At 46.2% G+C, this 24,128-nt stretch overlaps 1 long non-coding RNA gene across 1 annotated transcript; it reads right to left on the reverse strand.

Annotated features, from left to right (window-relative positions):
* Nucleotides 1-18,976: 18,976 nt before the first annotated feature.
* On the reverse strand, nucleotides 18,977-23,106 carry LOC143785869 (uncharacterized). Its single transcript, XR_013218128.1, has 3 exons — nucleotides 23,076-23,106; nucleotides 22,190-22,278; nucleotides 18,977-19,065 (listed from the first exon to the last, which is right to left on the reverse strand). It is a non-coding gene; the product is annotated as an uncharacterized LOC143785869 (long non-coding RNA).
* Between the last annotated feature and the right edge of the window lie 1,022 nt (nucleotides 23,107-24,128).

Genomic DNA, 24,128 nt, shown 5'->3' on the forward strand with positions numbered 1-24,128 from the left:
TTCCGGCTCTCATTATGTGGTTTTAAAAAAAAAAATGGTGGTTAGGGCCTACTAACGGCTTCTGCCCCTCCCTGGTGTTGTCCTCAACTAAATAAAGCTGAGCTTCAACCTTCCGGCTCTCATTATGTGGTTTAAAAAAAAAAAATGGTGGTTAGGGCCTACTAACGGCTTCTGCCCCTCCCTGGTGTTGTCCTCAACTAAATAAAGCTGAGCTTCAACCTTCCGGCTCTCATTAAGTGGTTTTTAAAAAAAAATGGTGGTTAGGGCCTACTAACGGCTTCTGCCCCTCCCTGGTGTTGTCCTCAACTAAATAAAGCTGAGCTTCAACCTTCCGGCTCTCATTAAGTGGTTTTAAAAAAAAAAAAATTGGTGGTTAGGGCCTACTAACGGCTTCTGCCCCTCCCTGGTGTTGTCCTCAACTAAATAAAGCTGAGCTTCAACCTTCCGGCTCTCATTATGTGGTTTAAAAAAAAAAAATGGTGGTTAGGGCCTACTAACGGCTTCTGCCCCTCCCTGGTGTTGTCCTCAACTAAATAAAGCTGAGCTTCAACCTTCCGGCTCTCATTAAGTGGTTTTAAAAAAAAAATGGTGGTTAGGGCCTACTAACGGCTTCTGCCCCTCCCTGGTGTTGTCCTCAACTAAATAAAGCTGAGCTTCAACCTTCCGGCTCTCATTAAGTGGTTTTAAAAAAAAAATGGTGGTTAGGGCCTACTAACGGCTTCTGCCCCTCCCTGGTGTTGTCCTCAACTAAATAAAGCTGAGCTTCAACCTTCCGGCTCTCATTATGTGGTTTTAAAAAAAAAAAAAATGGTGGTTAGGGCCTACTAACGGCTTCTGCCCCTCCCTGGTGTTGTCCTCAACTAAATAAAGCTGAGCTTCAACCTTCCGGCTCTCATTAAGTGGTTTTAAAAAAAAAATGGTGGTTAGGGCCTACTAACGGCTTCTGCCCCTCCCTGGTGTTGTCCTCAACTAAATAAAGCTGAGCTTCAACCTTCCGGCTCTCATTATGTGGTTTAAAAAAAAAAAATGGTGGTTAGGGCCTACTAACGGCTTCTGCCCCTCCCTGGTGTTGTCCTCAACTAAATAAAGCTGAGCTTCAACCTTCCGGCTCTCATTAAGTGGTTTTAAAAAAAAAATGGTGGTTAGGGCCTACTAACGGCTTCTGCCCCTCCCTGGTGTTGTCCTCAACTAAATAAAGCTGAGCTTCAACCTTCCGGCTCTCATTAAGTGGTTTTAAAAAAAAAATGGTGGTTAGGGCCTACTAACGGCTTCTGCCCCTCCCTGGTGTTGTCCTCAACTAAATAAAGCTGAGCTTCAACCTTCCGGCTCTCATTATGTGGTTTTAAAAAAAAAAAAAATGGTGGTTAGGGCCTACTAACGGCTTCTGCCCCTCCCTGGTGTTGTCCTCAACTAAATAAAGCTGAGCTTCAACCTTCCGGCTCTCATTAAGTGGTTTTAAAAAAAAAATGGTGGTTAGGGCCTACTAACGGCTTCTGCCCCTCCCTGGTGTTGTCCTCAACTAAATAAAGCTGAGCTTCAACCTTCCGGCTCTCATTATGTGGTTTTAAAAAAAAAATGGTGGTTAGGGCCTACTAACGGCTTCTGCCCCTCCCTGGTGTTGTCCTCAACTAAATAAAGCTGAGCTTCAACCTTCCGGCTCTCATTAAGTGGTTTTAAAAAAAAAAAAAATGGTGGTTAGGGCCTACTAACGGCTTCTGCCCCTCCCTGGTGTTGCCCTCAACTAAATAAAGCTGAGCTTCAACCTTCTGCTCCAAATTACCATTTTAAAAAATGCAATAGGCTTTTCCGGCCTACTAAAGGTGTCTGCCCCTCCCTGGTGTTGTCCTCAACTGAACAAAGCTGAGCTTCCACATTCTGGCTTTCGCCCTATACTATCAGATATTAAACTGCATTTGGCCTACTAGTGTGGTTAGGCCCTTGAAACAGTGTCTGCTGCTCTTGGGTTTGCTACTCCACTGAACAAAGCAATGCCGCCTGTTTAGTCCTGTTACCAATTTTGAACTGCATGTAGCCTACTTTATTCTTTGGCCCTATATCTGTTTCCTCCTCATCCTGCCCATTGCCCAGCCACTGCTAAATGAGTCTGCTGGTACATTGACCTAGACCACTACATTCCCCTTGTACTCTACACAGCCAGAATCTGTCCCTGCTGAAAGTAAGGTTCCCCTTCCCGCATGTTATACCACCTTACACAGGGACAAAGAGGAAGGTGCAGATGAAAGTGCAGGTTCCTTCATCAGGTGGGGGGGCATACTCGTTGGCGACGTCACTGGCACAGGGCCCCTCAGAGTACGCAAAAGTGTCGCTGCTGGTGGGAGGCGCCCCCGCCATGCAAACACACCGCCGTACTTTGAGGGGCCCTGTGCCAGTGGCAATGCGAACGAGTGGGCCCCCCCTGCTTGCTCAGGATCACAGCACTTGCAACTTTTAAATACTTACCTTTCCCTGCAACACCGCCGTGACGTAGTCCGCATTTCCTGGGCCCACGAAAAACTTGAGCCAGCCCTACTCCCCCCACAACTTTCCCCCAATTCCCTATGCCCAACTATTATTATACAGTTAATTAAGATTGGCAAGCTTCAGAAACAAGAATGGATGTTTTTGGCATTAAAATGGGCACTGTAGGTGTTTTCCTGGCCTCCACTCACTGCCGACTATGCTTCCCCATTGACTTGCATTGGGTTTCGTGTTTCGGTCGATCCCCGACTTTTAGCGATAATCGGCCGACTGCACTCGACTCGACTCTGGACAAAATCGGGTTTCCCAAAACCCTACTCGATCTTAAAAAAATGAAAGTCGCTCAACCCTAGTGCTGGTTTCTGATTTCAGACACCCCCTTTAATCCAGATCAAGGGAAAGTGGACACTAGGAGGTATTTTACTGTAAACCCCCCGACGTTTTAAATATTTCCATAGATCTCTGTTCCTATGGACTCCTTGGTCGGGAGGCTCAAACATAGTGTGCTCAGTATCTTAAAGGGGTTGTCTATTACATGTAAAAAACAAAAAATTAGCCAATGGGGGGGTCTTAAATGAAAAAAAGCCCCCTACCGGACCCCTGACATTCCTCTGTGATACAGATCAATTCTCTTCCTGCTGAGACAGAATGTGATCGCTGAAGGTCATCAGTCATCACTAACTGGCTGCAGCGGTCACTTTGTGTTCCCTGCTGGAAGAAGTGTGGAGACTCTCAGGGATGGGAGGACACAGGCAGCGTTACAAAGAAGTGGTGAGGCTCTTGTATCTTTTTGACCTTTAAGACACCTTTGGGCCCAATCTTAATATAACATGTACTGAACATCCCCTTTAATAAAGTGGCCAGCAGCGATCTGACCGATGCTCTCAGCAATTAATCCATACTTCTTCTGTAAAGTCTCCGGAACAGAACTTGCTCAGAGGAGGCATGGACTTTAGGGCAACCACAAAAAGCTTAGCCAAATCCATTGTTCACGGACTTTCCTGAGTTTCCATAGTTGTCAGGTTAAACTGAAAGAAATGGAGTACAAGTCAGTATGTATGGAAACTAGGAGCATGTTCACACGGGCCATCAATACAGAACAAAGACAATATGGGGGAAAAAATAATAAATTACTGATAGGGATTTGTTATAAATCTCCAAAAATAATGGAAGCAATGGAGAATATCCTCGTAAAGCAAATAGATGAAGCTGTGACTCAAGGAGAAGTCATTATTATGGGGGGACTTCAACTACCCTGAAATAGATTGGGGAACAGAAACCTGCAGCTCCAGTAAAGGTAATCGGTTTTTGACAACTATGAGAGACAATTACCTTTCACAACTGGTTCAGGACCCAACAAGGAGGGGGGCACTGCTAGACCTAATATTAACCAACAGGCCAGACCGCATATCAAATATAAGGGTTGGGGGTCACTTGGGGAATAGTGATCACAAAATAATAAGTTTTCATGTAACCTTTAATAAGATGGGTAGTAGGGGGGTGACAAGGACACTAAACTTCAGGAGGGCAAATTTCCAACGGATGAGAGAGGATCTTGGTGCAATTAACTGGGACGATATCCTGAGACACAAAAATACACAAAGAAAATGGTTTAGCATCCTGGATAGGACCTGTGCACAGTATATACCGTATGGGAATAAACATACTAGAAATAGGAGGAAACCAATATGGCTAAATAGAGCTGTAAGGGGCGCAATAAGGGACAAAAAGAAAGCATTTAGAGAATTAAAGGAAGTAGGTAGTGAGGAGGCATTAAATAAATACAGAAAATTAAATAAATTCTGTAAAAAGCAAATCAAGGCAGCAAAGATTGAGACAGAGAGACTCATTGCCAGAGAGAGTAAAAATAATCCCAAAATATTCTTTAACTATATAAATAGTAAGAAACTAAAAAATGACAGTGTTGGCCCCCTGTCATGATTCTCAATGGCGAGAGAACATAGCCCAGCATATATAAGAACTAGCTCTTGGAAGATGGAAACTGAACTGACCATGAACTAAACCTGCCGCACAACTAAAAGTGGCCGGGTAGCATGCCTACGTTTTTTATCCCTAGATGCCCAGCGCCAGCCGGAGGACTAACTAATCCTAGCAGAGGAAAATACAGTCCTGGCTCACCTCTAGAGAAATTTTCCCCAAAGGCAGACAGAGGCCCCCACATATATTGGCGGTGATTTTAGATGAAATGACAAACGTAGTATGAAAATAGGTTTAGCAAAATCGAGGTCCGCTTACTAGATAGCAGGAAGACAGAAAGGGCACTTTCATGGTCAGCTGAAAACCCTATCAAAACACCATCCAGAAATTACTTTAAGACTCTAGCATTAACTCATAACACCAGAGTGGCAATTTCCGATCACAAGAGCTTTCCAGACACAGTAACGAAACAGCAGCTGTGAACTGGAACAAAAATGCAAAAACAAACAAGGACGAAAGTCCAACTTAGCTGGGAGTTGTCTAGTAGCAGGAACATGCACAGAAAGGCTTCTGATAACATTGTTGACCGGCATGAAACTAACAGAGGAGCAAGGTTATATAGCGACTCCCACATCCTGATGAGAACAGGTGCACAGAGGGGAAGATGACACAAGTTGAATTCCACCAGTGGCCACCGGGGGAGCCCAGAATCCAACTTCACAACAGTACCCCCCCCTCAAGGAGGGGGCACCGAACCCTCAACAGAACCACCAGGGCGATCAGGATGAGCCCTATGAAAGGCACGGACAAGATCAGAGGCATGAACATCAGAGGCAGTCACCCAAGAATTATCCTCCTGACCGTATCCCTTCCATTTGACCAGATACTGGAGTTTCCGTCTGGAAACACGAGAGTCTAAGATCTTTTCCACAACGTACTCCAACTCGCCCTCAACCAACACCGGAGCAGGAGGCTCAACGGAAGGCACAACCGGTACCTCATGCCTGCGCAATAATGACCGATGAAAAACATTATGAATAGAAAAGGATGCAGGGAGGTCCAAACGGAAGGACACAGGGTTAAGAATCTCCAATATCTTGTACGGGCCGATGAACCGAGGCTTAAACTTAGGAGAAGAAACCCTCATAGGGACAAAACGAGAAGACAACCACACCAAGTCCCCAACACAAAGCCGAGGACCAACACGACGACGGCGGTTGGCAAAAAGCTGAGTCTTCTCCTGGGACAACTTCAAATTGTCCACCACCTGCCCCCAAATCTGATGCAACCTCTCCACCACAGCATCCACTCCAGGACAATCCGAAGATTCCACTTGACCGGAGGAAAATCGAGGATGAAACCCCGAATTACAGAAAAACGGGGACACCAAGGTGGCAGAGCTGGCCCGATTATTGAGGGCGAACTCCGCCAAAGGCAAAAAAGCAACCCAATCATCCTGATCCGCAGACACAAAACACCTCAAATATGTCTCCAAGGTCTGATTAGTCCGCTCGGTCTGGCCATTAGTCTGAGGATGGAAAGCAGACGAAAAAGACAAATCTATGCCCATCCTAGCACAGAATGCCCGCCAAAATCTAGACACGAATTGGGTCCCTCTGTCAGAAACGATATTCTCCGGAATACCATGCAAACGAACAACATTTTGAAAAAACAGAGGAACCAACTCGGAAGAAGAAGGCAACTTAGGCAAGGGAACCAGATGGACCATCTTAGAGAAACGGTCACACACCACCCAGATGACAGACATCTTCTGAGAAACAGGCAGATCCGAAATAAAATCCATCGAGATGTGCGTCCAAGGCCTCTTCGGGATAGGCAAGGGTAACAACAATCCACTAGCCTGAGAACAACAAGGCTTGGCCCGAGCACAAACGTCACAAGACTGCACAAAGCCTCGCACATCTCGTGACAGGGAAGGCCACCAGAAGGACCTTGCCACCAAATCCCTGGTACCAAAGATTCCAGGATGACCTGCCAACGCAGAAGAATGAACCTCAGAGATGACTCTACTGGTCCAATCATCCGGAACAAACAGTCTACCAGGTGGGCAACGATCAGGTCTATCCGCCTGAAACTCCTGCAAGGCCCGCCGCAGGTCTGGAGAAACGGCAGACAATATCACTCCATCCTTAAGGATACCTGTGGGCTCAGAATTACCAGGGGAGTCAGACTCAAAACTTCTAGAAAGGGCATCCGCCTTAACATTCTTAGAACCCGGTAGGTACGACACCACAAAATTAAACCGAGAGAAAAACAACGACCAGCGCGCCTGTCTAGGATTCAGGCGCCTGGCAGACTCAAGGTAAATTAAATTTTTGTGGTCAGTCAATACCACCACCTGATGTCTGGCCCCCTCAAGCCAGTGACGCCACTCCTCAAAAGCCCACTTCATGGCCAAAAGCTCCCGATTCCCAATATCATAATTCCGCTCGGCGGGCGAAAATTTACGGGAAAAAAAAGCACAAGGTCTCATCACGGAGCAGTCGGAACTTCTCTGCGACAACACCGCCCCAGCTCCGATTTCAGAAGCGTCAACCTCAACCTGAAAAGGAAGAGCAACATCAGGCTGACGCAACACTGGGGCGGAAGAAAAGCGGCGCTTAAGCTCCCGAAAGGCCTCCACAGCATCAGGGGACCAATCAGCAACATCAGCACCCTTCTTAGTCAAATCAGTCAATGGTTTAACAACATCAGAAAAACCAGCAATAAATCGACGATAAAAGTTAGCAAAGCCCAAAAATTTCTGAAGACTCTTAAGAGAAGAGGGTTGCGTCCAATCACAAATAGCCTGAACCTTGACAGGATCCATCTCGATGGAAGAGGGGGAAAAAATGTATCCCAAGAAGGAAATCTTTTGAACCCCAAAAACGCACTTAGAACCCTTCACACACAAGGAATTAGACCGCAAAACCTGAAAAACCCTCCTGACCTGCTGGACATGAGAGTCCCAGTCATCCGAAAAAATCAGAATATCATCTAGATACACAATCATAAATTTATCCAAATAATCGCGGAAAATGTCATGCATAAAGGACTGGAAGACTGAAGGGGCATTTGAAAGACCAAAAGGCATCACCAAATACTCAAAATGGCCCTCGGGCGTATTAAATGCGGTTTTCCACTCATCCCCCTGCTTGATTCGCACCAAATTATACGCCCCACGGAGATCAATCTTAGAGAACCACTTGGCCCCCTTTATACGAGCAAACAAATCAGTAAGCAGTGGTAACGGATATTGATATTTAACCATGATTTTATTCAAAAGTCGATAATCAATACACGGCCTCAAAGAGCCATCTTTCTTAGACACAAAGAAAAAACCGGCTCCTAAGGGAGATGACGAAGGACGAATATGTCCCTTTTCCAAGGACTCCTTTATATATTCTCGCATAGCAGCGTGTTCAGGCACAGACAGATTAAATAAACGACCCTTAGGGTATTTACTACCCGGGATCAAGTCTATGGCACAATCGCACTCCCGGTGCGGAGGTAGTGAACCAAGCTTGGGTTCTTCAAAAACGTCACGAAAGTCAGACAAGAATTCAGGAATCTCAGAGGGAATAGATGATGAAATGGAAACCAAAGGTACGTCCCCATGAGACCCTTTACACCCCCAGCTTAACACAGACATAGCTTTCCAGTCGAGGACTGGGTTATGAGATTGCAGCCATGGCAATCCTAGCACCAAAACATCATGTAGATTATACAGCACCAGAAAGCGAATAATCTCCTGGTGATCCGGATTAACACGCATAGTCACTTGTGTCCAGTATTGTGGTTTATTACTAGCCAATGGGGTGGAGTCAATCCCTTTCAGAGGTATCGGAGCCTCCAATGGCTCCAAATCATACCCACAGCGTTTGGCAAAGGACCAATCCATAAGACTCAAAGCGGCGCCAGAGTCGACATAGGCGTCCGCGGTAATAGATGACAAAGAACAAATCAGGGTCACAGATAGAATAAACTTAGACTGTAAAGTGCTAATTGAAACAGACTTGTCAGGCTTCTTAGTACGCTTAGAGCATGCTGATATAACATGAGTTGAATCACCACAATAGAAGCACAACCCATTTTTTCGTCTAAAATTCTGCCGCTCGCTTCTGGACAGAATTCTATCACATTGCATATTTTCTGGCGTTTTCTCAGTAGACACCGCCAAATGGTGCACAGGTTTGCACTCCCGCAGACGCCTATCGATCTGAATAGCCATCGTCATGGACTCATTCAGACCCGCAGGCACAGGGAACCCCACCATAACATCCTTAATGGCATCAGAGAGACCTTCTCTGAAAATCGCCGCCAGGGCGCACTCATTCCACTGAGTAAGCACAGACCATTTGCGGAATTTTTGGCAGTATATTTCAGCTTCATCTTGCCCCTGAGATAGGGACATCAAGGCCTTTTCCGCCTGAAGCTCTAAATGAGGTTCCTCATAAAGCAACCCCAAGGCCAGAAAAAACGCATCCACATTGAGCAACGCAGGATCCCCTGGTGCCAATGCAAAAGCCCAGTCTTGAGGGTCGCCCCGGAGCAAGGAAATTACAATCCTGACCTGCTGTGCAGGGTCTCCGGCAGAGCGAGACTTCAGGGACAAAAACAATTTGCAATTATTTTTAAAATTTTGAAAGTGAGATCTATTCCCCGAGAAGAATTCAGGCAAAGGAATTCTAGGCTCAGACATAGGTGCATGAACAACAAAATCTTGCAAATTTTGTACCTTTGTGGCGAGATTATTCAAACCTGCAGCCACACTCTGAAGATCCATTTCAAACAGGTGAACACAGAGCCATTCAAGGATTAGAAGGAGAGAAAGAGAGGAAGGCTGCAGTATAGGCAGACTAGCAAGTGATTCAATTATGAGCACACTCAGAACTAGAGGAAAAAAAAAAAAATTGTAGCAGACTTCTTTTTTCTCTCCTTTCTCAGCCAGTAATTTAACCCTTTTTTGGCCGGTCAAACTGTTATGGTTCTCAATGGCAAGAGAACATAGCCCAGCAAACATAAGAACTAGCTCTTGGAATGATGGAAACTAAACTGACCATGAACTAAACCTGCCGCACAACTAACAGTGGCCGGGTAGCGTTGCCTACGTTTTATCCCTAGACGCCCAGCGCCAGCCGGAGGACTAACTAATCCTGGCAGAGGAAAATATAGTCCTGGCTCACCTCTAGAGAAATTTCCCCGAAAGGCAGACAGAGGCCCCCCACATATATTGGCGGTGATTTAAGATGAAAATGACAAACGTAGTATGAAAATAGGTTTTAGCAAAATTGAGGTCCGCTTACTAGATAGCAGGAAGACAGAAAGGACACTTTCATGGTCAGCTGAAAACCCTATCAAAACACCATCCTGAAATTACTTTAAGACTCTAATATTAACTCATAACATCAGAGTGGCAATTTCAGATCACAAGAGCTTTCCAGACACAGAAACGAAGCTACAGCTGTGAACTGGAACAAAATACAAAAACAAACAAGGACTAAAGTCCAACTTAGCTGGAAGTTGTCTGGTAGCAGGAACATGCACAGAAAGGCTTCTGATTACAATGTTGACCGGCATGAAACTGACAGAGGAGCAAGGTTATATAGCGACTCCCACATCCTGATGGGAGCAGGTGAACAGAGGGGATGATGCACACAAGTTCAATTCCACCAGTAGCCACCGGGGGAGCCCAGAATCCAATTTCACAACACTGACCCTTGTGGTACCCCACTACTAACCGTGACCCAGTCGGAGTGTGCTCCATTAATAACCACCCTTTGTTTCCTATCCCTGAGCCAGCTCTCAATCCACTTACACATATTTTCCCCTATCCCCATTATTCTCATTTTATGCATCAACCTTTTGTGTGGCACCGTATCAAAAGCTTTGGAAAAGTCCATATACACTACATCCACTGGGTTCCCTTGGTCCAGACCGGAACTTACCTCTTCATAGAAGCTGATCAGATTAGTCTGACATGAACGGTCCCTAGTAAACCCGTGCTGATACTGGGTCATGAGGTTATTCCTCCTCAGATACTCCAGTATAGTATCCCTTAGAATGCCCTCCAGGATTTTACCCACAGTAGAAGTTAAGCTTACTGGCCTCTAATTTCCGAGTTCAGTTTTTGTCCCCTTTTTGAATATTGGCACCACATTTGCTATACGCCAGTCCTGTGGTACAGACCCTGTTATTATGGAGTCTTTAAAGATTAATAATAATGGTCTATCAATGACTGTTGTTGTGAATTTGGATTCTGGGCTCCCCCGGTGGCTACTGGTGGAATTGAACTTGTGTCATCATCTTCCCTGTTCACCTGTTCTCATCAGATCTGGGTGTCGCTATATAACCTGGCTTCTCTGTTAGTTGCTTGCCGGTCAACAATGTTATCAGAAGCCTCTCTGTGCTTGTTCCTGCTCCCAGACATCTACTAGATAAGTTGGACTTTCGTCCATGTTTGTTTTTGTTTTTTGGTTCCAGTTCACAGCTGCAGTTTCGTTACTGTGTCTGGAAAGCTCTTGTTGATCAGGAATTGCCACTCTGGTATTATGAGTTAATGCCAGAGTCCTAAAGTAATTTCTGGATGGTGTTTTGTTAGGGTTTTCTACTGACCATGAAAGTGTGCTTTCTGTCTTCTGCTATCTAGAAAGCGGACCTCAAATTTGCTAAAACTATTTTCCTGCTGCGTTTGTTATTTCATCTAAAATCACCGCCAATATATGTGGGGGGCCTCTGTCTCCTTTTTGGGCATTTCTCTAGAGGTGAGTCAGGTCTTATATTTCCCTCTGCTAGCATTATTTAGTTCTCCGGCCGGCGCTGGGCATATAGGGATAAAAAGTAGGACATGCTACCTGGCTACTTCTAGTTGTGCGGTAGGTTTAGTTCATGGTCAGTACAGTTCCCATCTTCCAAGAGCTTGTTCCTATATAGGCTTATGCTATGTTCTCTGGCCATGGAGATCATGACAGTTTGACCGGCCCACTAAAGGGTTAAAATCCTTGGCTGAGAAAGGAGAGAAATAAGAAGTCTGCTGAGAGTTTTTTTTTTTTTTTTGTGCTCTTAATTGGATCACTTGCCAGTCTGTCTATGCTGCAGTCTTTCTTTTTTTTTCTCTCTCCTTCTAATCTTTGAATGGCTCTGTGTTCACCTGTTTATAATGGATCTTCAGAGGGTAACTGCAGGTTTGAATAATCTCGCCACGAAAGTACAAAGTTTGCAAGATTTTGTTGTTCATGCTCCGGTATCTGAGCCGAGAATTCCTTTGCCGGAATTTTTCTCGGGAAATAGATCTGGCTTTCAGAATTTTAGAAATAATTGCAAGTTATTTTTGTCCCTGAAATCTCGTTCTGCCGGAGACCCTGCACAGCAGGTTGGGATTGTGATTTCCTTGCTCCGTGGCGACCCTCAAGACTGGGCTTTTTCATTGGCACCAGGGGATCCTGCGTTGCGCAATGTGGATGCGTTTTTTCTGGCCTTGGGGTTGCTTTATGAGGAACCTCATTTGGAACTTCAGGCAGAAAAAACTTTGATGTCCCTATCGCAGGGGCAAGATGAAGCTGAAATTTACTGCCAAAGATTCCGTAAATGGTCTGTGCTTACTCAGTGGAATGAGTGTGTCTTGGCGGCTACTTTCAGAGAGGGTCTCTCTGATGCCATTAAGGATGTTATGGTGGGGTTCCCTGTGCCTGCGGGTCTGAATGAGTCCATGACAATGGCCATTCAGATCGATAGGCGTCTGCGGGAGCGCAAACCAGTGCACCATCTGGCGGTGTCCACTGAGAAGACGCCAGAAAGCATGCAGTGTGATAGAATTCTGTCCAGAAGCGAGCGGCAGAATTTTAGACGGAAAAATGGGTTGTGTTTCTATTGTGGGGATTCTACTCATGTTATATCAGCATGCTCTAAGCGTACTAAAAAGCTTGATAAATCTGTTTCCATTGGCACTTTACAGTCTAAATTTATTTTGTCTGTGACCCTGATTTGCTCTTTGTCATCTATTACCACGGACGCCTATATCGACTCTGGCGCCGCTTTGAGTCTTATGGATTGGTCCTTTGCCAATCGTTGTGGGTATGATTTAGAGCCTTTGGAGACTCTTATTCCTCTGAAGGGGATTGACTCCACCCCATTGGCTAATAATAAACCACAATACTGGACACAAGTAACTATGCGTATTAATCCGGATCACCAGGAGATTATTCGTTTTCTGGTGCTGTATAATCTACATGATGATTTGGTGCTAGGATTGCCATGGCTGCAGTCTCACAACCCAGTCCTTGACTGGAGAGCTATGTCTGTGTTGAGCTGGGGATGTAGGGGGACTCATGGGGACGTACCTTTGGTTTCCATTTCATCATCTATTCCCTCTGAAATCCCTGAGTTCCTGTCTGATTATCGTGACGTCTTTGAAGAACCCAAGCTGGGTTCACTACCTCCGCACCGTGAGTGCGATTGTGCTATAGATTTAATTCCGGGTAGTAAATACCCAAAGGGTCGTTTATTTAATCTGTCTGTGCCTGAACATGCTGCTATGCGAGAATATATAAAGGAGTCCTTGGAAAAGGGACATATTCGTCCATCGTCATCTCCCTTAGGAGCCGGTTTTTTCTTTGTGTCAAAAAAAGACGGCTCTTTGAGACCATGTGTTGATTGTCGGCTTTTGAATGGAATCACGGTTAAATGTCAATACCCATTGCCGTTGCTGACTGATTTGTTTGCTCGCATAAAGGGGGCCAAGTGGTTCTCTAAGATTGATCTCCGTGGGGCGTATAATTTGGTGCGGATCAGGCAGGGGGATGAGTGGAAAACCGCATTTAATACGCCCGAGGGCCACTTTGAGTATTTGGTGATGCCTTTTGGTCTTTCTAATGCCCCTTCAGTCTTCCAGTCCTTTATGCATGATATTTTCCGCGAGTTTTTGGATAAATTTATGATAGTGTATCTGGATGATATTCTGATTTTTTCGGATGACTGGGACTCTCATGTCCAGCAAGTCAAGAGGGTTTTTCAGGTTTTGCGGTCTAATTCTCTGTGTGTCAAGGGTTCTAAGTGCGTTTTTGGGGTTCAGAGAATTTCCTTTTTGGGATATATTTTTTCTCCCTCTTCCATTGAGATGGATCCTGTCAAGGTTCAAGCTATTTGTGATTGGACGCAGCCCTCTTCTCTTAAAAGTCTTCAGAAATTTTTGGGCTTTGCCAACTTTTATCGTCGATTTATTTCTGGTTTTTCGGATGTCGTTAAGCCATTGACCGATTTGACTAGACAGGGTGCTGATGTTGCTAATTGGTCCCCTGATGCTGTGGAGGCCTTTCAGGAGCTTAAGCGCCGTTTTTCTTCTGCCCCTGTGTTGCGTCAGCCTGATGTGGCTCTTCCTTTTCAGGTTGAGGTCGACGCTTCTGAGATCGGAGCTGGGGCAGTGTTGTCGCAGAAAAGTTCTGACTGCTCCGTGATGAGGCCTTGTGCCTTCTTTTCCCGTAAATTTTCGCCCGCTGAGCGGAATTATGATGTTGGGAATCGGGAGCTTTTGGCCATGAAGTGGGCGTTTGAGGAGTGGCGCCATTGGCTTGAGGGGGCCAGACATCAGGTGGTGGTATTGACTGACCACAAAAATTTGATTTATCTTGAGACCGCCAGGCGCCTGAATCCTAGACAGGCGCGCTGGTCATTATTTTTTTCTCGGTTTAATTTTGTGGTGTCATACCTACCGGGTTCTAAGAATGTTAAGGCGGATGCCCTTTCTAGGAGTTTTGAGCCTGATTCACCCGGCAACTCTGAGCCCACAGGTATCCTTAAGGATGGAGTTATTTTGTCAGCCGTTTCTCCAGACCTGCGGCGGGCCTTGCAGGAGTTTCAGGCGGATAGACCGGATCGTTGTCCGCCTGATAGGCTGTTTGTTCCTGATGATTGGACCAGTAGAGTCATCTCTGAGGTGCATTCTTCTGCATTGGCAGGTCATCCTGGAATTTTTGGTACCAGGGATTTGGTGGCAAGATCCTTCTGGTGGCCTTCCCTGTCACGAGATGTGCGAGGCTTTGTGCAGTCTTGTGATGTTTGTGCTCGGGCCAAGCCTTGTTGTTCTCGGGCTAGTGGATTATTGTTGCCCTTGCCTATTCCTAAGAGGCCTTGGACGCACATCTCGATGGATTTTATTTCAGATCTGCCTGTTTCCCAGAAGATGTCTGTCATCTGGGTGGTGTGTGACCGTTTTTCTAAGATGGTCCATTTGGTTCCCCTACCCAAATTGCCTTCTTCTTCCGAGTTGGTTCCCCTGTTTTTTCAAAATGTTGTTCGTTTGCATGGTATTCCTGAGAGTATCGTTTCTGACAGAGGAACCCAGTTTGTGTCTAGATTTTGGCGGGCATTCTGTGCTAGGATGGGCATAGATTTGTCTTTTTCGTCTGCTTTTCACCCTCAGACTAATGGCCAGACCGAGCGGACTAATCAGACCCTGGAGACATATCTGAGGTGTTTTGTGTCTGCTGACCAGGATGATTGGGTTGCTTTTTTGCCATTGGCGGAGTTCGCCCTCAATAATCGGGCCAGCTCTGCCACCTTGGTGTCCCCGTTTTTCTGTAATTCGGGGTTCCATCCTCGATTTTCCTCCGGTCAGGTGGAATCCTCGGATTGTCCTGGAGTGGATGCGGTGGTGGAGAGATTGCATCATATCTGGGGGCAGGTGATGGACAATTTGAAGTTGTCCCAGGAGAAGACTCAGCTTTTTGCCAACCGTCACCGTCGTGTTGGTCCTCGGCTTTGTGTTGGAGATTTGGTGTGGTTGTCTTCTCGTTTTGTCCCTATGAGGGTCTCTTCTCCTAAGTTTAAGCCTCGGTTCATCGGTCCGTATAAAATATTGGAGATTCTTAACCCTGTTTCCTTCCGTTTAGACCTCCCTGCATCCTTTTCTATTCATAACGTTTTTCATCGGTCGTTATTGCGCAGGTATGAGGCACCGGTTGTGCCTTCCGTTGAGCCTCCTGCTCCGGTGTTGGTTGATGGTGAGTTGGAGTACGTTGTGGAGAAAATCCTGGACTCCCGTGTTTCCAGACGGAGACTCCAGTATCTGGTCAAGTGGAAGGGATACGGCCAGGAGGATAATTCTTGGGTCACTGCATCTGATGTTCATGCCTCCGATCTGGTTCGTGCCTTTCATAGGGCCCATCCTGATCGCCCTGGTGGTTCTGGTGAGGGTTCAGTGCCCCCTCCTTGAGGGGGGGGTACTGTTGTGAATTTGGATTCTGGGCTCCCCCGGTGGCTACTGGTGGAATTGAACTTGTGTCATCATCTTCCCTGTTCACCTGTTCTCATCAGATCTGGGTGTCGCTATATAACCTGGCTTCTCTGTTAGTTGCTTGCCGGTCAACAATGTTATCAGAAGCCTCTCTGTGCTTGTTCCTGCTCCCAGACATCTACTAGATAAGTTGGACTTTCGTCCATGTTTGTTTTTGTTTTTTGGTTCCAGTTCACAGCTGCAGTTTCGTTACTGTGTCTGGAAAGCTCTTGTTGATCAGGAATTGCCACTCTGGTATTATGAGTTAATGCCAGAGTCCTAAAGTAATTTCTGGATGGTGTTTTGTTAGGGTTTTCTACTGACCATGAAAGTGTGCTTTCTGTCTTCTGCTATCTAGAAAGCGGACCTCAAATTTGCTAAAACTATTTTCCTGCTGCGTTTGTTATTTCATCTAAAATCACCGCCAATATATGTGGGGGGCCTCTGTCTCCTTTTTGGGCATTTCTCTAGAGGTGAGTCAGGTCTTATATTTCCCTCTGCTAGCATTATTTAGTTCTCCGGCCGGCGCTGGGCATATAGGGATAAAAAGTAGGACATGCTACCTGGCTACTTCTAGTTGTGCGGTAGGTTTAGTTCATGGTCAGTACAGTTCCCATCTTCCAAGAGCTTGTTCCTATATAGGCTTATGCTATGTTCTCTGGCCATGGAGATCATGACAGACTGTACTTAGTTCCTGCAGTACTCGGGGGTGGATCCCATCCGGGCCCGGAGATTTGTCAATTTTTGTGATTTTTAGACGCCGCTGTACTTCCTGCTGGGTTAAGCAGGTAACATTAAATTGGGAATTATTATCACTAGTCATATTGGCTGCCATGGGATTTTCTTTTGTAAATACTGATGAAAAAAAGTCATTTAGCATATTGGCTTTTTCCTCATCCTCATCCACCATTTCACCCAGACTATTTTTAAGGGGGCCAACACTGTCATTTTTTAGTTTCTTACTATTTATGTAGTTATAGAATATTTTGGGATTATTTTTACTCTCTCTGGCAATGAGTCTCTCTGTCTCAATCTTTGCTGCCTTGATTTGCTTTTTACAGAATTTATTTAATTTTCTGTATTTATTTAATGCCTCCTCACTACCTACTTCCTTTAATTCTCTAAATGCTTTCTTTTTGTCACTTATTGCGCCCCTTACAGCTCTATTTAGCCATATTGGTTTCCTCCTATTTCTAGTATGTTTATTCCCATACGGTATATACTGTGCACAGGTCCTATCCAGGATGCTAATAAACGTCTCCCATTTTCTTTGTGTATTTTTATGTCTCAGGATATCGTCCCAGTTAATTGCACCAAGATCCTCTCTCATCCGTTGGAAATGTGCCCTCCTGAAGTTTAGTGTCCTTGTCACCCCCCTACTACCCATCTTATTAAAGGTTACATGAAAACTTATTATTTTGTGATAATTATTCCCCAAGTGACCCCCAACCCTTATATTTGATATGCGGTCTGGCCTGTTGGTTAATATTAGGTCTAGCAGTGCCCCCCTCCTTGTTGGGTCCTGAACCAGTTGTGAAAGGTAATTGTCTCTCATAGTTGTCAGACACCGATTACCTTTGCTGGAACTGCAGGTTTCTGTTCCCCAATCTATTTCAGGGTAGTTGAAGTCCCCCATAATAATGACTTCTCCTTGAGTCGCAGCTTCATCTATTTGCTTTACGAGGATATTCTCCATTGCTTCCATTATTTTTGGAGATTTATAACAAACCCCTATCAGTAATTTATTATTTTTTCCCCCTCCCCTTATCTCTACCCACAGGGACTCTACATTTTCATTAGATTCACCTATATTATCACGCAGGATGGGTTTTAAGGTCGATTTTACATACAGACACACCCCACCCCCTCGCTTATCTGTACGGTCATTTCTGAACAGGCTATAGCCCTGCAAGTTAACAGCCCAGTCATGGCTCTCATCCAGCCACGTCTCAGATATCCCCACCATGTCATAATTATGCTCCAACAACATTAGTTCTAATTCGTCCATTTTGTTGGCGAGGCTTCTGGCATTAGTATACATGCACTTGATGTTCCTCTCTGTACCTCTATTCTTTCTTAAATTATTAACTGTTCTAACCCCACCCCCCATGCCACCGCCACCCCCAACTTCCTTATTTGTGCCCAGGTCTCTATCTGCACTATCTTCCCCTCCTATAAAATGAATACCCTCCCCCCCATTCCCTAGTTTAAACACTCCTCCAACCTTCTAGCCATTTTCTCCCCCAGCACAGCTGCACCTTCCCCAGTGAGGTGCAGCCCGTCCCTAGCGTAGAGCCTGTAGCCCACTGAGAAGTTGGCCCAGTTCTGCAGGAACCCAATCCCCTCCTTCCTACACCAATTCTTGAGCCACTTATTAACCTCCCTAATCTCCCGTTGCCTCTCTGGCGTGGCATGTGGTACAGGCAGTATTTCGGAAAATACCACGTTGGAGGTCCTTGCTTTCAGCTTGCAGCCTAATTCCCTGAAATCATCTTTAAGGACCTTCCACCTACCTCTAACTTTGTCATTTGTGCCAATGTGCACCATGACCGCTGGGTCCTCACCAGCCCCTCCCAGTAATCTGTCCACCCGATCAGCGATGTGTCGGACTCGAGCGCCAGGTAGGCAGCACACCGTTCGACGATCCCTGTCTTTGTGACAGATTGCCCTATCTGTCCCCCTAATAATTGAGTCCCCCACTACCAGCACCTGTCTGGCCTGCCCTGCTCTCCTATTTCCCTCCTTACTGGAGCAGTCACTCCTCCGGCTTTCAGATGACATGCCTGGCTGCAGCAGTGCTACCCCTGTACTGGCACCCCCCTCATCTGCCAACTTAGCAAACTTATTGGGGTGTGAAAGATCAGGACTAGCCTCCCTGGCACTCTTCCCTCTACCCCGCTTCCTAACCAGTGTTAGTCCTGGACCAGTGTTCATTATACTGATTATTTTCTAGCTGAAATTTATGTTATGTTTCTGTTATTATTATTGTTATGTTTTTCATTTTTATAATAAAAGATCTACAGGATGTAACTCAGGATCAGTAATGTAATGTATGTACACAGTGACTGCACCAGCAGAATAGTGAGTGCAGCTCTGGGACATAATACAGGATGTAAATAACGCGGCTTCTTCTCGCTGACAGGAAGTAGAGATCCTATATGTGGTGATAGAAAGGTTGGAACGTTTCCTGATACAGTGATCACTGCCATTGCCTCCATCACAGCGCTGTCCCTTTACTGTGGGTGGCGGCTGCACTCGGCGGTTCCGTTATTAGGGCTGGGCGTCTCGTACCTTCTTCGTAGGACATGTCTCAGGCTGTAGACGGGATGTTGGGAGAATCCTCCATATTGCACCTTCAGATCCCTCTCTGGACAGAGGCCCTGGCGGGAGGGAGACGAAAGTGCAGGTGAATTCCCAAGGTGGAAGACAGCAGAGAACAATAGTGGAGGGGACGGTCAGAGTCATGAGCTCTGTGTGTGACTCAAAATGGCATCATTTATTTTGAAAATCAGATGTGGCAGAGATGGATTACAGCATTGGACAGTATGGATTATCTTCACGTCGGCCAAATGAGGGATATGGTTGTTTATTATTTAATTTTTTTACAGGGGACAAGGGCTTCACTGGATTAGGTGTAAAGGAGAGTATAACTTTTTATTTTTAGATAAACGTGTAATATATTTATGTTTTGTTTTATTTCAAGTAAAGGATGTTCTTGCTGTGTTTGTTTCAATACTTACTATGGGGATAGTAATGGGGGAGTATAATCGAGCTGATATCAACCCCACAAATATTACCTCACTTGCCACCGCCACAGGGCAAGTGGGAAGTGCTCGGCTATGTGCCAGTTTATGGATGCGCCATTTCAAGGGTGGCTGAGTGCTGATGTTGGTAGCCTGGGAGGGGGCCAATATTCATAGCCCCTTCCCAGGCTATTAACCCCTTCCCGACCTGTGACACAGCGTATGCGTCATGAAAGTCGGTGCCAATCCGACCTGTGACGCATATGCTGTGTCACAGAATGATCGCGTCCCTGCAGGCCGGGTGAAAGGGTTAACTCCAGTTTCACCTGACCTACAGGGACAGGGGGAGTGGTACTTCAGCCCAGGGGGGGGAGGCTTCGCCCCCCCCCCCATGGCTACGATCGCTCTGATTGGCTGTTTCACTTTCAACAGCCAATCAGAGCAATCTGTAATATTTCACCTATGAAAATTGGTGAAATATTACAATCCAGCCATGGCTGATGCTGCAATAGCATCTGCCATGGCTGGAGACCCCGATCTGCCCCCCCACACCGCCACCGATCTCCTGATGCAATCCTGAACGTGGACACATACCCTAAGGGGTGTAGTTTTTAGAATGGTGTCACTTTTGGGTATTTTCAGCCATATAGAACCCTCAAACTGACTTCAAATGTGAGGTGGTCCCTAAAAAAATGGTTTTGTAAATTTTGTTGTAAAAATGAGAAATCACTGGTCAAATTTTAACCCTTATAACCACCTAGCAAAAAAAAATGTTGTTTCCAAAATTGTGCTGATGTAAAGTAGACATGTGGGTAATGTTATTTATTAACTATTTGGTGTCACATAACTCTCTGATTTAACAGAATAAAAATTCAAAATGTGAAAATTGCGAAATTTTCTAAATTTTCACCAAATTTCTGTTTTTTTCACAAATAAACGCAGGAATTATCGACCTAAATTTACCACTATCATGAAGCCCAATATGTCACGAAAAAACAATCTCAGAATCGCTAGGATCCGTTGAAGCGTTCCTGAGTTATTACCTCATAAAGGGACAGTGGTCAGAATTGCAAAAAACGGCAAGGTCATTAAGGTCAAAATAGGCTGGGTCATGAAGGGGTTAATTTCAGCCCACAGCTGTCTGTTTAGCCTTTGCTGGTTTGAATTTATAGGGGGATCCTACATCTTTTTTTTCTGGGTTCCCTGTAAATTCACCAGTAAAGGCTAAGCAGTCAGCTGTGAGTTGTTATTAATAGTCTGGGAACCTTTTGGGATATTGTCCCTTTTCCCACATTAGTAACATCAGCCCCGAGCTGTGGGCTTTCCCTCTGCTGGTTATGAAAATTACACGGGACCCCACGCCATTTTTGTATTTAATTCTTAATTTTACGCAAGATGTACACAGCAGGTCTCCTGGTTGCGCTGATCTCAGAGAGACCAGGCAACAATGATGAGAGCTGCCGTCAGCAGCCGGCGCCTGGGATAAGCAAGAACTGTACTGCATTTCCCATGTGACGACACACGGATGTGAAACACGGACAAACGGATGATCCACGTACATGGACCACAGATCTCACAGTACTGGTTTTTCCTATACAGTAATCACCAGGATGTGAGGAGCCCATGCAGGATACTGGGAGAGCTGGGTACGACACTATCTACTGCTGTAACTTGGGCTGGTCAGTGCTAGTAGTATTAAAATGAATGAAAACACGTAAGAGAGTAACACCGCCACCTGGTGGTGATAATTGAGAATGCAGACTCAGTCTTAGGAACAGATGGAACCCATTTTCTGTCACAGCCAATTTTTAGTTTTTCTTCACCTTTTTTCCCACGAGCCCTGACACTTCTATTGTTCTGTCCCCATCGCTGTATAGCAGTTTATTTTTGGGGAGGAGCGGTACTTTTGTGACTGCTCCCATTCACGTTACAGTAGAATATCCTGAAAAACGAAAAAAAAAAATGTCACGTTTGGGCAAATAACAATGTGATTCCGCCATTGACGTTTGCGTTCTGTTTTTACAGCCATCAATGTGCGGAGAAATGACCGGATTGTCCAGCTCAGTGCAGATACCATCATCTACAGTCAGGAAAAAGAAACGATTTTTAGTTATTTATTTATTTTTTCACTTTTTCTTTTCCGGGACCGAAAAACGACAATTTTTATGACGGTCACCTCGAGATTAGATCATTACACACGGATGGATCCAGATTTTGATACCGTTTTTTTATTTCTTTATTTTTGCTTTAGGATCTTCGGTTTTGTTTTTTGGTTAATATTTTTCCAATCTTTTTCTCTATAACTTTTTCCTGTGTTTTCGTCCCCTCTGATCACTTCTATAGGGGGGATCACTAGTATGGCGGCATTTATTCGGCTCCGTCCATGATGGCAAACCATCGGACCCCGCGATCACGTGGTGGGTGGGCAGGTGGTGTCCTAACAGGCGCCGCTCCAGGGTCCTGCTAGTAACACAGCGCAGGCGTCACTGATCGGACCCCCACCTATTGTTCCCTGGCCCAAAATCGGGGTCCGGAGGAGCAGCTGAAGTCAAAGTCTACTGCGCTCACTTGTGGTCTCAGCTGCGTCCTTGGCGCCAAAATAAAAAACTGGGGTCACCGATTCCGGCATGGACCAACCAGTGATCGGGGGTCCGGAAGACCCCAGTAAGTTTCCTTTTATAAAGAGTAGAAAGATAAAAAAGAAGGAGCCAAGACCGAAACCCCTGAAGCCCCCGGAGCCGCTGCAGCCGCCGCCCGTTACCTGGTTCTGCTGCTCCAGGAGCTTCTGCGGGAAGAGCAGCTGCAGGATCTCGTGTCTCCGGCCCCCCGAGGACCCCGCGATACAGAGACCTGCAGGACAGAGCATCAGTAAGGCAGAGACCGACGGACCCCCGCACTGTGCGGCATAAAGGGGGCTCTGAACTGCAACCAAGCCGGCCGGAAATCTACAGAACAGGACGGTGCTACTGACTGCGGCAGACAAGACACTACAAGTCTCAGCAGGCCCAGGGGCAGTGTTGTGCTAGCAGGATGGGAGTTGTGGTTTACCAGTCATGTATACACAGCTCTGGAAAAATTAAGAGACCACTGCAAAATGTTCAGTTTGTCTGATTGTTCTCTTTATATTTTTCAGTAAAATGTAAATTGTTCTTTTATTCTATAAACTTCTGACAACATGTCCCCGAAATTCCCAGCAATAAATTTTGTATTTTCTTCCTGAAAAGGAGAAATGGTCAAAATGTAAAACCCCAGTGATTTCAGACCTCAAATAATGCAAAGAAAACAAGTTCCTAATCATTTAGAAACAACAATACTAATGTTTTACCTCCGGAAGAGATCAGAAATCAATATTTGGTGGAATAACCATGATTGTTAATCCCAGCTTTCCTGCGTCTCGGCAGCTTTCCTCCAGTCTATCACTCTGCTCCTGGTAGAGTAATGTCAGCCGTTCTTCTGTGTTTGATGGCTGTGACGATCCGTCATCCTCCTGATTACATTCCAGAGGTTTTCAGTGGGGTTCAGGTCTGGAGATTGGGCGGCCATGACAGGGATGTGATGTGGTGGTCTCTTAATTTTTTCCAGAGCTGTACACAGCCCACCGGTAACAGGCGAGACCCCCGGTACAGGAGGTGACAGGATGTACCCACCGGTGTCACCCGACCAATCCACGACTCTCGTCACCTCCTACAGCTCAAAGGCGTGAAGATCCCGATATCTGAGGACAACAGAGAACGATCACTGCGGCCTGATAATGTACGGACCCCCATAATAGCTTCACCCACAAACCCCCCCATAACAGTGCGTCCTCCGCAGACCCTCATAACAGTGCATCACCCACAGACCCCCCATAACAGTGCATCCTCCACAGATCCCCGTAACAGTGCATCCTCCACAGACCCCCATAACAGTGTCCTCCGCAGACCCCCCATAACAGTGTCCTCCACAGACCCCCCATAACAGTGTCCTCCACAGATCCCCCATAACAGTGCGTCCTCCGCAGACCCCCATAACAGTGTCCTCCACAGACCCCCCATAAGTGTCCTCCGCAGACCCCCATAACAGTGTCCTCCAGTGACCCCCCATGACAGTGTGTCCTCCACAGACCCCCATAACAGTGTCCTCCGCAGACCCCCATAACAGTGTCCTCCACAGACCCCCATAACAGTGTCCTCTGCAGACCCCCATAACAGTGTCCTCCACAGACCCCCCATAACAGTGCGTCCTCCACAGACCCCCATAACAGTGTCCTCCACAAATCCCCCATAACAGTGCGTCCTCCGCAGACCCCCCATAACAGTGTCCTCCACAGACCCCCATAAGTGTCCTCCGCAGACCCCCATAACAGTGTCCTTTACAGACCCCCCATGCAAGTGCGTCCTCCACAGACCCCATAACAGTGTCCTCCGCAGACCCCCATAACAGTGCGTCCTCTGCAGACCCCCATAACAGTGCGTCATCCACAGACCCGCATAACAGTGTCGTCCGCAGACCCCCATAACAGTGCGTCCTCCGCAGACCCCCATAACAGTGTCCTCCGCAGACCCCCATAACAGTGAGTCCTCTGCAGACCCCCATAACAGTGCGTCCTCCACAGACCCCCATAACAGCGTCCTCCACAGACCCCCATAACAGTGTCCTCCACAGACCCCTCATAACAGTGCGTCCTCCGCAGACCCCCATAACAGTGTCCTCCACAGACC

The sequence above is a fragment of the Ranitomeya variabilis genome, chromosome 7, assembly GCF_051348905.1.
Source record: "Ranitomeya variabilis isolate aRanVar5 chromosome 7, aRanVar5.hap1, whole genome shotgun sequence".
Classification (NCBI taxonomy): Eukaryota; Metazoa; Chordata; class Amphibia; order Anura; family Dendrobatidae; genus Ranitomeya; species Ranitomeya variabilis.